The sequence below is a fragment of the Dermochelys coriacea genome, chromosome 2 (genome assembly GCF_009764565.3).
Source record: "Dermochelys coriacea isolate rDerCor1 chromosome 2, rDerCor1.pri.v4, whole genome shotgun sequence".
Taxonomy (NCBI): Eukaryota; Metazoa; Chordata; order Testudines; family Dermochelyidae; genus Dermochelys; species Dermochelys coriacea.
Genome location: NC_050069.1, coordinates 45,891,191 through 45,903,366, shown reverse-complemented (window position 1 = coordinate 45,903,366; position 12,176 = coordinate 45,891,191). Strand labels below are relative to the sequence as shown.

The window sequence follows — 12,176 nt, the reverse complement described above, 5'->3', positions numbered from 1 at the left end:
GGCCAAATTCCTGGATCTGTATGCGGAGCTACCCCCAGACCTCCAGTGCAGGGACATCAGAATGAGAGCTTCACTGACAGTGAAGAAGTGAGTGGTGATTGCACTCTGGTAGATTGCAATGCTGGATTGCTGCCAGTCAGCAGGAAATCATTTTGGAGATGGAAACTCCACTGTGCGGTGTGTTGTCATGCAAGTGTGCAGGGCCATTAACCGTCTCCTGCTACACAGGACTGTGACTCTTAGCAATGTGTAGGACATAGTGGATGGATTTGCAACAGTGTGGTTCCCAAACTGTGGTGGAGCAATATATGGCATGCGTATCCCTATTTTGGCACCCAGAGTATATCAATGGAAAGGAATACTTTTCTATGACTATGCAAGCCTACGTGGATCACCAGGGACACTTCACCAACCTCAATGTTGACTGATCAGGGAAGGTGCATGATGCTCACATCTTTAAGAACACAGGACTGTTCAGAAAGCAACAAGCAGGGACTGACTTTCCTGACCAGCGGATTACCATTGGCAATATTGAAATGCCAATAGTGATCCTGGGGGACCCAGCTGCGATGGTTCATGGAGCCATACAGCAGCCATCTCAAGAGCACCAAGGAAAAATTCAACTACAGCTCAGTAAGTGCAGAATAACAATTGAATATTCTTTTGGCTGACTAATGGGATGATTGCATTGTTTACTCACAAGATTGGATCTCTATGACAAAAATATCCCAGTGGTTATTGCTGCCTGTTGTGTCCTGAATAATATCTGCGAAGCAAAGTGGGAAAAGTTGCAACAGGGGTGGAGGGCAGAGGTGGAGCAACTGCCTGCTGAGTTTGAACAGCCAGATACAAGGGTTGTTAGTAGAGCTCAGCATGGAACTCTATGGCTGAGGGAGGCCATGAAAGAGCACTTTAACTCTTTAAAAGCTCTTTAACTCTTTAAAAGTGAGCCAGAGTAATGTGTTGTGGTGGACTGTGCTCTACCTGGACCTAAATTTTGGGGCCTGTTCGGAATTGTGTGGTTCTTGGTGTACATCTGTGAATATAACACTGTCAATGCACCTAGTCATTTTGTGATGCTTGTTGTACATTTATGATTTTTACACTGTGTTTGTCACTGATCCTATGAATTGTGTCACTTTACAATAACAAATGGGTGTTTTCAGTACAGCTAGACATTTTGCAGCATACTTTGTGAACTAATAAAGATTATTTTCCAAAAATAAATTTTATTCAGTAACAAAACCAGCACAAAGAAAAAATCTGTTAAATTTAAAAGCACATATATTAAAAATTGAATAAATGAATAGAACAGAACTTTACAAGGGCAAATAACATTTGTGTCCATTTTACCTACACATACAGTAACCGTGGCTCTCACAGGTCAAGTATGTGAAACTGTGTTGTGCTTACTGTTCCCCAGGTGTGGAGTGGTAGGGGTAGGGATGCAGCCCCCTGATACCACAAGGAATATTGAGGGGGATGTAGGGAGATGCTAAAATGGATTTCTGCATGGCCTGCAAAGGGATTGTTGAATGTGTAGGTCCACAAGAGTCTGCAGCATCAGCGTTTGCTGCTGGAGAAGCCCCATTATATCCTGGTGCATCTTCTTCTTCTTTTCTGCTGGGACTCCTGGGCCATTCTCTTGTCCACTCTTTCTTTCTTCATACAGTCTTTCTTCACCCTCCAGATCCTCCATTCATGTTCTAATGCAGCATTGGCTTGTAGGATCTTGCTGAACATGCCATCCCAAAGTCCTTGTCTTTCTCCTCTTTATCTGGCTCAGTCTTTCAATGTGTGTGGAGGGGGAACCCCTGAAGGCCACAATGGCAGCAGCTATAGACAAAACACGCGGTGGTACTATTGTCTGTATAATCACAGTGGAAAGCAAAAGCTAAGGTCCAGAACTCCCTCCCCCTGCTCCCCTAAAGTTTGCGCTGGGTTCCAGGGTGCATGGAAGGGGCCGGGCCTCAGGTGGAAGGGGCGGGGCTGGGGGCTAGCCTCCCCCAGACAGCGGTTCACGCGCCGCCCACGCCCAGGAGATCCAATATCTCTTGTGTACTCCAGGCTGGAACATGTCTGGACCATGGAACCAGCATGGTTGGCTGGGATGTTGTACACAACAATGGAGAGCTGCTAGGTGTGCTCATCAAGCTGGGCAATCAGGAAAAGACATTTTAATGTGGGATTTTTAAAGGTGGTGGTGGGGTGTCTAATCTCCATGATCCCTGGGCAGTTTGACTGGTGCCCGCCCCCCATAATGGGGGGCACAAGCTAAAGGGAAGGACACGTGACCTCCCCACGTGACTCCTCCACGCCCCACCCCCAGCCTGGGGCTCCCGCGCTCTCCCCATCCCCTCCCCACCCCACATTACCTGGGGAGGGCTCTGTCCTCCTGCTGCGCTGGCTCCCCCCAGCATGTCCAGCTGCTCTTCCTAGCAGCCAGGCAGCTCAGAGTCAGCTCCTATCCCCAGAAGCTGAGCCTGGGCAGGGAGCGGCACCAGCCAGGCACTCTGCCAGTCAGCCGCTGCACTGCACTGGGCAGCATCCCAGGCATTGTGGCTGGAAGAGGCTTTGGCCCTGCCCCTTTCTCTCCCCGCCTGGACTGGCTCAAGCTGGAGAGGCACTTGACCCTGCTGGAGGAGGGGCACTTGGCCCCTCATGACCCTCCCACAAGTCACCTCTCAGTCAGGGCTGGGCATTGTGAGACCGCTGCTGGAGGACTGTTAGGGTTGACATAGGTAACATAGTGTCGCCATTCTCACTGTGTTGACCTCATCACGTCAACTGAGACTCAATGCCATTCAGGGCGCTGGTGTTACTGCATCATCATAATGGGGTGCGCGCTGCTCCAGCCCCTTCCCTGGCTCTTCCCCAGGGCCCCCACCCTGCCCCTTCCCTGCTCCAGCCCCGCCTCTTCCCGCCCCTTCTCCACCCCAGTCCCGCCCCCACTCCCCTGAGCTCTGCAGCAGAGCCAGGCCTGCACTCACTGCACTTTCTGCTGCCGGTGAGTGCTGTGGGGTGCTTCCCCCCGTCCCCCAAGCCAGCCCCTGCGGAGGCCTGGGGCCAGCCCCCCCACTCCCCCTGGCAGGAGCCTGGGCTCCCCCCCACTGCAGGGACGGGGGGAGCTGCATAGGGCCCCAGAATTGCTAGGGACAGCCCTGGACCTGCCCTTACTCTGGACTAAGATGCAATATAATCACCTGGTGAATTACATTTCCTAGTCTCTTTTGCTCTCCTGATTCTGAGATCCAAGGGCCAGCCTGTTCCTCCGACTAAGAGAGCCCTCTCTTTGAACAGAGGCCTGGGACAAGAAAGCCAGGGTTAGCAGCATGATCTTCTTTATGAATTCTAAACTGTTTCCCTAAAACCAATTCGTTCTCTTTGGTGGCTGCAATTCCTGATCCAAAGGTAGTATCACAAGACAACCTGAAATGAGGTAATAGTAGCCCATAAGCCCTCTTTTAAACCTTAAAGGGTAAGTACATCTGGTTATGCTCCCCTCTTCTTTTGCTTTGCGAGACACTCTCCCAAGTGTCTTTCCCCCCCTTACATTTCCATTCTTTGGGCATACCTCATCTGTCCTGAATTCTCCATTACCCAAGGAATCCTTAAGAAGCATTTTCATGGCACTTTTCATTTTCTTATTGGAGTGTTTTTTTTGCCACCAGTACTTTTTGCATCATCCTTCCACTGCTTTTTTTCTGAGTGATTTGCATTTTCACAAGATGTGCCAGTTGTGCCACCTTTTCCAAACTCAGTTCAAAACATTAACTGTAAGATTTCTGTAAATTCCATGTTTAAAATCCCAAATCATCTCTTCCAAGGTCATCCTTACTGATATAGAAGCCACAAAGGTGAAAATGATATTGCATTTCTATTTGGAATAAAATGCTCATCAAACATTTTAAGGACAATGTCACAGTTATCTTCTCCTTCCTCAGCAAAGACAAACGATTTATAAGTATTTTTAACCTCAGTTCCCATTGCATAAATTAGTGTACTGACATTAATGTATGCTGACGTGTACTTCACTGCTGTCTGTGTTTAGCTTCATTGCCATTCGCAATTTGGTGAACTACTCCTTCCACTCTTGCCATTTGAACTGACTGGAAATCTGGTTGGTTGAAATTCCCACATATTTATACTGGTTTAATTTGAACTAATTTCTGACACTACATCAGGTAACAATATAAAGAACCACAGAAAAAGGGTTTTTTTGTTTAATACATGTAACCCTTGTGCCGGGAACCTGTGGCAGCACCCAGGGCAGGGTTCAATGTGTTGCGGGGTCATTCTTGAAAAATAAATAAAACTATGGCTCAAGCTCTCATCCGGAGATGTAATCTTATTTCCGGCTCTGTTGAATAAAAATAAAACTTCCCTGGTCACCTTTGCACGTTTCCCATCCTTCCCGCCCTGACTCATAAGCTCTGAGGAGCCTTTTGAGACCAAGGAGCACAGAAATCTCTTTATTTGTGGAAAGAGGGGTACACAGTTAACAGAAACGTGCACAATCTGTGTTATTTTCATCATCATACTGATATAAGAAATTGCACATCCCCAATTAATACATCAAGAGTTTGTTCAACGTCCCAGTCCCAGATTATATACATCAAGTTTATGGAGGTCCAAAACCCTGTCTCACCAGAGACCCCACCCAATGAAAACTCCATTCATAAATTGAGTCAGTCCCAGTGGTAGCTAAGAGGCAGCCAGGAGTGGATTCTTTGCCAGTCTGCTCCAATGTTCAGTTCAATGATTTCACCCAGGGTATATCCTGCACAATTTCTTCACCTCATCATGAGTACACTATTGATGATAACGTATTATCATAATCATGCATCAAAACAAACAAATTCCAATGAAAACAACAAAACTTAGTACATGGAATTATGGGTATACCACATTATAATTAATGAAAATGAAGCTGATCAGAACTGACTTTTCCATTTCTCCTCAACAGAGGATTCAAAGAGCTCCATTCCTCTAGGTCTGCTAGCCATGGGGCTTACATATAGAACAAGGGACTTCACGAGGAAAAGGAAAACTATTATCCCCATCCCTAGATCTAAAGTGTGTCTTTCAAGTAACAGCTATTTACCTATACCTTAAAAAATACAGATCAGCCAGGCTTGTTTGTAGTATTAAGGTAATACTATCCAAAGGATAGAAATCAAAATAATTCCTGTGTACATTAGCTTTCTGTATATAACTGATATTCTGTATATCCTGACTTGGCATGGTTTTGACAAGCTAATTTCTTTGTTCTCAAATTTTTATGCAACAATATAGTTTTGGTGTCTAACAACAATTACCAAAGAGCATTTCAGAGGCCCCTCCCAGTATCCAAAATACGGTTCTTAATTGTGTACTTTTTAAAGCTAGTCAGGTGGATTGGGCGGCATCGTCCCTTAAAAAGAAACAAGAATAGATCCCTTTTTGTGGCAACTGTGGTTCTTGGTTAGGAAGAGAAAAGGGGGGAATGGTTCATAGACTGTCAGATAAAAGTACAAAGTGCTTTTAATGTTACCATCTGATAAAGTACAGGGGCACAGCAATAAAACTATGAATGAACAAACATTTTCTCATCAAAACACTACTACTACTAATAGCTAGCTCTTATGTAGCACTTTTCATCAGTAGACCTCAAAGCGCTTTACAAAGAAGGTAAGTATCAGTATCTTCATTTTAAATATGGGAAAACAGAAGCACAGGGAGGTGATGTGACCTTGCCCGATTTCACCCAGCAGGCCACTGGTGGAGCTGGGAACAGTCCCAGTCCAATGCTCTATTCACATGGTCACACTTAGAGTAACTCTAATTGCTTAATAGCAAGAGCTAAGGCAGGCGAGATATTTCAATTTGGGTGCACTAGATTTTGTGATTAAAAACAAGATGAAATTATTTAGTGTTTTTTCTTTTTACCATCCTCCCTTTGAAAGCCTTGTACAAGATTTCAGGAAGAGGGACACAAGTATCCGAAACACAGTCATCTCTGGATGTATTGTATGTGTGCATCTTTCACATTATCAGTCAGAAATTGGAACTGGGATCCTTTTGGTTTATAGGCTGTAACTCAACTAGCTAAGGTAAACGGTAGCAAAAATGTTGGTCTCCCTCTGATCAAGTAAATATGCATTGTCCTAAGATGTAGATGAGATTCTTCATCACAAAATGGGTGGCTTCTTGCCACAGCTGTGTGTCTCATTCCTGTGACTCTAGACAAACTTTCTCGTTCTGCACTCTCTCATATTTTCAATGCCATTCAAGCACACGACCAATCCCTGTGATGTTCTAGGCCTCACCTCACAGAATATCATGTCAGTGAAGTCTTCCCAGATCCTTCAGGACTAACGGCTACCATGGCTTTTTACCAGGCATAGGCTGGCCTTGTAACATTAAAGACCTCACTTTCAGTATCTTTTCATACCAAATGTTGTGTCTTTTGCACAATGCACAACAAAAATAATATGAAGAAACCACATGGGCACAGTTTGGTCCCAAATAACCATTTTTACTAAATACACATCACATACAAGATCTAGCTATATAAATGCTGCTGCTCTGGTTGTTTTTGACAACTTCTAAAACGTAGTACACAGTAAGCAAAATTCAAACTATTTAAAACTATTCCTATTCGCTACAGCAAGATTCCTAGTCTAATTGTACCAGGTGCTTTTAATTTACTTCCCTTCTGGATTTAATTTACCCCATACTGGATTCAGTTCCTTATTTTATTGAGATAGCTCCTAGAGTAGCTCTCTACATTAACTGTGGTAGTATGTAACTTACCATTTGATCATAGTTTTGTGGGCACCAAATTATATATGATTTTTAATCTGGGTTCCTCTGCATTTTTCCCCTTGGCTATCTCTGGCTTCCTGATCATTCATCTCCTTTCTTAATGAGTTTTGTAGATTCATAGATTCCAAAGTCAGAAGGCACCACTGTGATCATCTAGTCTAACCTCCCGTGTTGCATAGGTCATAGAACTTTCCCAAAATAATTCCTAGAACATACCTTTTTGAAAAACATTCAATCTTGATTTAAAATTTGCCAGTGATGGAGAGTACACCCTGACCCTTGATAAACTGTTCCTTGGTTAATTACTCTCACTGTTAAAAATGTATGCCTTATTTCCAGGTTGAATTGTCTAGTTTCAACTTCCAGCCATTGGATCCAGCCATGGAAGAGCCCATTTTCAAATATTATTCCCCATGTAGGTACTTAAAACTGTGATCAAGTCACCCCTTAATCTTCTCGTTGTTAAGTGGAATAAATTGATCTCTTTGAATCTATCACTATAAAGAATGTTTTCTAATCCTTTAATCATTTTGTGGCTCTTCTCTAATCCGCTTCAATTTTTCAACATCCTCCCTGGATTGTGGATAAACAGGTGCCACTCCTTTCTTGACAGGTTTTCTTTTCCACAGTTCTATTTCATGGCATGGCTGTGAAACCGATGCTTGGCTATTTCCGCAGTCAATCCTGCCAACTTAATTATTCTTTCTTACTACTTTTCACTGTAACCCTCAATATAGTTAGGCCTAATTGTATGAGATAATGTGGGGGGCAAAAAGACCAACTAGAAAGTAGATAAGATGTAGTACAAGAATCTTAGAGATGCATAATTTTCTTTAACAGAAATATTTTTCTATAACTTCATTTTTCATTGTTCATAATTTCTGATTCTTTATGTTAATTAAAAGATATTAATAATGTATATTAATATCTACAGAAGTTCTAAGGAGGGAAAAATTGTCTAACAGAGAAGGCACTGGAAAGCAAGCTAAAAAAATCTGGGTTCTGTCCTTGATATGGCACTGACTCAGGCCAAAATTTTCAACATGGGTTTCTAGGGTCAGGTGCCGACATCCATGTTTAGGTACCTACATACTGATTTTCAGAGGTGATTTAATAACTTCAGTGGGAATGATGTGTGCTCAGAACCTACTTATTCAGGTGCCTTAATATGAATTTTGCTGCCTACTAAGCATAGGAGGAAAAGTTTTCGCAAAAGTCATCTTAGTGCGCCTACAACAGCTGCTGAATCGTGTCTACCCTGAATCACAGTGTGGATTCAGGGCGGGAAGATGAACTATAGACTGATATTTTCTCTGCGTCAATTCCAAGAAAAGTGCAGAGAGCAAAACTGACCATTGTACATTGCCTTTATGGACTAACCAAAGCATTTGACACAGTCAGCAGAGCAGGTCTATTTGCAATACTAGAAAAGATAGGATGTCCACCAACCCTGTTAAGTCTTATATGTTCATTCCAGAACAACATGAGAGCAACTGTCCAGTTTGATGGGTTCACTTAGGACAGCTTGAGATGAAAAGAGGAGTGAAGCAAGGATGTGTTCTTGCCCCTACACTGTTTGGAATCTTCTTCTCAGTACTCTTGAACTGTGCATTTAAGGACATGTAAGTTGGAGTGTATCTCCACACAAGATCAGATGGGAAACTCTTCAACTTGTCACAACTTAAGTCAAAGACCACAGTCAAAAAGCTGCTAATCAGGGAACTTCTATTCACTGATGATGATGCCCTCATAGCCCACACTGAAGATCTATTGCAAGAACTCATGGCCTGCCTTTCAGTTACCTGTCAGGCATTTGCTCTCACCATCAGCAACAAGAAAACGGTTGTATTAGGACAGGGAGTTCCACAAGAGCCTTCAATTAGCTTAAATGCAAACGATCTAGAAGTAGTCCAACAGTTCAGCTATTTAGGTTCTATAGTGACCACCATCCTCTCACTGGATGAAGAACTAAATGTTCGCATTGGAAAAGCTGCCACCACCTTTAGCAGACTAACTAAAAGAGCATGGAACAACGCAAAGCTTAACATTAAGACCAAAATGCTAGTGTACCAAGCTTGCCTCCTCAGCATTCTCATGTATGGTGGGGAAACATGGACAACTTATGCTTCTCAGGAGAAAAGGTTGAACAGTTTCCACCTACGTTGTTTATGCCGCATACTCAACACCAAATGACAGGATAAAGTCACCAATGCAGAGGCTCTTCAAAAGGGCAAATTTACCAAGTGTCAAGCCCTGCTTAAGCAAAGCCGACTGTGCTATCTGGGCCATCTGAGTAGGTTGGAAGACGGACACATACCCAAGGACATGCTATTCAGGTAGCTATCAGAGGGAACAAGAACAACAGGACCTCCCAAGCTTCGCTATAAAGACACATGCAAGCGAGATATGACGGAATTTGGAATTGGTCCTGACCAATAGGAAATCTTGTCAAGTGATCGTAACAAGTGGTACCATCATCTCCATCAGAGTATCAAAGTCTATGACAGGAGCTGGCTCCTACAGCTTGAGGAGAAAAGAGCCGGTAGGAAGCAAGCAGCTCCCAATCAAGATACATAAATTTGCAATAACTGTCAAAGATCATGCAAATCTTGGATTGGCCTATTCAGTCATATGAGACATTGCAAACCATTTACATCATAGGCCGCAATTTCCACTGTCTCTTGCAGACAAAAGGATGTCAATAAATGGTGTCTAACCTTAGGCATCCAAGTTTGAAAGTGAAAACCTTAACTTTTCCTTGCCTTAGTTTCCCCTTCTGTTAAATGGAGACAATTGTATTTACCACATGTGAATCTTCTTGAATGTTCATGAAATGTTTTGAGATCCTTGGATGGAAGGTACACAGTGTTATTAGGTTTTTATAATTTATTATTACAAGGGGGCAGCACATTTGGTTGTAAACTGAAAGATGGTTTTCTAAAGGAAGGGAAATGCATTAGTACACTTTTAGCAAAAAATGTTCTCTTCGTATTTGCTCTCTCCACAAATTGCCTCCTGATTGAAAAGCAGAGAGTATCATCTCTCTAGACATCATTCTGCCAGCATTCACAGAAAAGGAAACTGATGCTGCTATGCTATTGAACTATTGTACTGCACTATTAGTACTGTACACAGGATTTTATAGCTCATAATGTTGGAGACTGCATTACATATAAGATGACCACTATGCATTAAGCATCTATTTAATGTAGAGAAACTATTTTTAACCTTGACAATTAGAGATGACATTAGGGAAACCATGAGATAAAGATAAAACTATGTACTAATTACTCTGAATCTGTTCCTCATGGTAATATTTACAACTAATACTGCAAGAGTTGAAGAAAGAAATCCACTTTAAATTTCATAGTAGGAACTTCAAAGTCTAAGGCAGGAAGAAGACAGGATGTGGTTCTATTTCTTTTAAACTGTTTAAGTGTTTTGGTCCAAAGGGTGATCAGAATGCAGAGGGGAATGTTTTCCTGCAGAAAACCAGACTTTTTTGATGGTTGGGCTAATAAAACTAAACTCCACAGAGTATCCACGTTCTAATATTATTCCAAAATTGTTATACAAAAATGAGCTTTTCAGATTATTCTTTCTAGCACTAGAACTCACATACAATGTAAATGCTAGGCATGTGAGACTTCTGATGCAAATTTAAAATGAGGGTTCACCAACTAGGGTTAAGTTTCCAAGAAGCCTGGAGAAACTTAAGGTTTTAGATGCTTAGATACCAAGATACCATGGTGATAAGCATGCTATAACAACCATAGCTAGCTAGATAGATAAAGTGACTTAGGAAGGTTTTGATCTCAAATCCACAAAGTTTGTTGATTTTGGCTGAGCTTTGCTTTGAGTTTGGGGTTTCATTTAAACTTGAAACTCAAAGCAAAACTCAAGGGTCTTTCTTGGTGCTCTCTTGAGCCTGGGACAGCTGTGTTCCAGTCTGATTCCCTGGCATAAGTTAGAGCAGCCTGTAATCTTCTTTGAGTTAAATCACCTGCCACTGGTCCCAAGGGTCTGCTAGAGTAGCTGCAGAAGACCAGTGCACAGGGAAGATTCAGGCATGCCCCCCTACATCAGCTGAAGGAAGGCAAAGTGGCATAAGAACTACCAGCAGATCTCCCTACACTTGGGTGATACATCTTGGTTGTGCTATCTTTAGGGCTGATTTGTGCCAGTGGCATGTCATAAGGCAGCCCAGACAAATGCGAGAATGGGGGCTAAGGAATGCAAGCCGCATGTACTATGACCAAAAGAAGAGCTCACACAAACCTCCGCAAACTAAAACTGCTGAGTTTTCCACAGCTCTGCTATAAAACCAGGTAATTCCTGTGTGGGAACAGACCCGCTAGCCAGTTTATGGGTATAAATGCCATAGAACACATGGATGATTTGCACTGGGGGAAAAAAAAAAGTTGTTTGCATCTCAAATGAATAGGGCAACCTTTGGTCTACAAACCGGCCAGAAAATCAGCAAGCAGGACTGAATGATGATGAATGATTTACTATAAATGGGTCACAGTTTGTCATATTATTCATTGCGAGTCACTGAAATTTTAAATGGATTATATTTTACTCTGATATCTTAAACAATAGGTTCAGTTATATATTCTCAGAATCAAAGAGTAAATGACCTTTTATACCCACATACACACTATTTTGATATAGGCTGTAAATGCATGCATCATGAAATATGAAGGGAACGGAAAAATAAATGTCACACAAAACTGTATTTTGCACTCATGCTGAATTTTCAGCATTGTACAGAACACCTACAGTCAAACACATAAAGTTTTAAGGGTTAAGGAAGCCTGTTTGGCATCAGATATTTGTATAATAAGCTTTTACCGAAGTAATTAAAATTTGTTTATAATTAATACAGATGAATTGGTTTCTGCACAATAATAGTTAGGAGATTAACAAAGGCCACACTTTGGCAACAGGAGTACATTCTTTTCCAAGTGCTGTGGGACTTTATCCAATGAATGTCTGTCCAATCCGGCTGATTTTTCAGAGATGCCATATGGCACTGCTATGCATTACAATTTTTTTTCTAAAAGGCAGCCATATGACATAACTGATCTTCAAAACATTGTCAGAAGGCATTACCTGGGTAGTCTGTGAGCTGCCTTCCAAGAACTTAGCAAGCACAGGGGCTATTAATTATGAGCAAAAGAAATGTGCACACACACGCTGGAAACTTGGCATTCTTTCCTCTCTAGTCACAGCTGAGCATCTCTAAAACTGCTCAAGCTAGAAAAAGTGAAGAGGGCTTTCTTTTTTCTTTTTTTTTTTAACTTAACACGTCTTCTTATAAAACATTAATGCAGCAATTTCTCAATCAAGTTATCTCAGAAGTGTCA

The 12,176-nt window shown here is 42.2% G+C and overlaps 1 long non-coding RNA gene across 1 annotated transcript in view; it reads right to left on the bottom strand.

The window, feature by feature from the left end:
- LOC122458632 overlaps positions 1–12,176 on the bottom strand; it is a 30,565-nt gene that overhangs the window by 15,167 nt on the left and 3,222 nt on the right. The gene's annotated exons all lie outside the window — the stretch shown is intronic.